This window comes from Gavialis gangeticus, unplaced genomic scaffold (assembly GCF_001723915.1).
Source record: "Gavialis gangeticus isolate Ggan-Ray unplaced genomic scaffold, GavGan_comp1, whole genome shotgun sequence".
NCBI lineage: Eukaryota > Metazoa > Chordata > Crocodylia > Gavialidae > Gavialis > Gavialis gangeticus.
Genome location: NW_017728992.1, coordinates 13,142,665 through 13,144,268, shown reverse-complemented (window position 1 = coordinate 13,144,268; position 1,604 = coordinate 13,142,665).

Genomic DNA, 1,604 nt, shown 5'->3' with positions numbered 1-1,604 from the left:
CAGCCTTCCTTTTGGTGCGTCTTTTTCTTCTCCATGTGCCCTTTCTGCTGAAGTCTTTCCAAAGCCTGTTTTTGACTGTGTCCCCCTTTTCCTCTATACTTTCTCCATGTAATCTCACGGGCTCAGCTACCATCTCTATGGTGGTAACACCCATTTATACTTGTTAATTCTGGTATTGCTGTCTCTCATGTCTTATCCTGGATGTTTTACTTTCAATTCAAACTCTACATGGCTAAAATCAAACTCATAATCTCTCCCTGTAATCCTTTTCTGCTGTCTGAGTTCTCTACTGGGGTGAAGATAACATTCCCTGGCTGCAAGACCTGGAAGGAAGAAGAAGAATGTCAAGAAAGGGAAGATTTGAAGTTTAGTTTTTGTATTGAAGTTAGTTGCTTTATTACATGTCATGTCACGTCATGACTGTCTGCCAGGAAGAAAATAAAATGGGCTCATATCAAGGGAATGGAGGAGCACCCTTATTTCCTCTTTGTCCTGATGGGACACTGATTGGCTGAGACAAGAGTATAACAGTTTTTCTATGGAAATTCTCATTTGTTGCCTTCTTCTGGGCAGTCCTGTGCCTTTGGCTTCATAGCTCTATGGAATATGATGACAAGTATTTTTTTTTTAAATCAAGACCATATAAAATATATTTTTCAGATTTGGGGCTTCAAACTGCAAGGCCATCTGGCTCAATAGAGGCTGTTATTCTCTGTAAATAGGTTCTGTATTCAAAGAGAAATTTGAGTAGCTTGGCAAATTTTTCAAAAGAATGACATTTGTATTTTTTTAACACATTTTTCTTGCCTTTGGAATATTTTGATTTTCATTGTGAAGATTTTCTTTCTGGGAGAGGGAGAGGAAGCAGCATGACAAAGTGATAGACTGTGGGAGATGAAGTGAACGGCGGACAGGAGAGATGGAGGCTTATCTGGCAAAGTGGCAGGTGACACAGTGGATTTTCTCTGACTAATTTGAAATCATTGGGGGAGCTGAAAGGACTTGCTGTGTATTGAAAAGAAAGCCAGTTCAGAATAATACAATGTGTTCCTCGCTTGTGCAAGTGCATTAACCCTTACTTACCTGAGGAAATGCAAGATACAGAAAGGGAGTTCAAATAACTTTGAACAGCGATCTTTTCAGAGTCAAGTGCTTTGTGCACTTATGAAAAGTCTGAAATAATACCAGTTCTATTACCTGCAACTCAGCAGCATTCTTTTTATGAAATGCAGACGGCTGTTTTTCCTGGTATGTTCTTGAAGGCTTGCTTGAAGGAAATCCAACAACCAAAAGAAACATCAGAAAAATCCTTGTAGAGTTTCTCCAACTTATTCTGCTAATTATTGCCATGGGACTTAGTGTGCCTTCCAATGATTTTTCAACCTTAGGTTCTCTCCAATCTGACTTGGCCTTTAGTTTGCTTTAAAAAACAAACAAACCCTGCAATTGATTTAATTGCAATTGATTCATGTGAGCATCAATCATGCAATGGACATCTCTTCCCTTTCTTGTTGAGCATTTAATGCTGTTCATTGTGCATCTCTCCAATGAGGTGATTTTTCTCTTGGGCTAAAAATTAAATGCTACATATTGTATTATATATT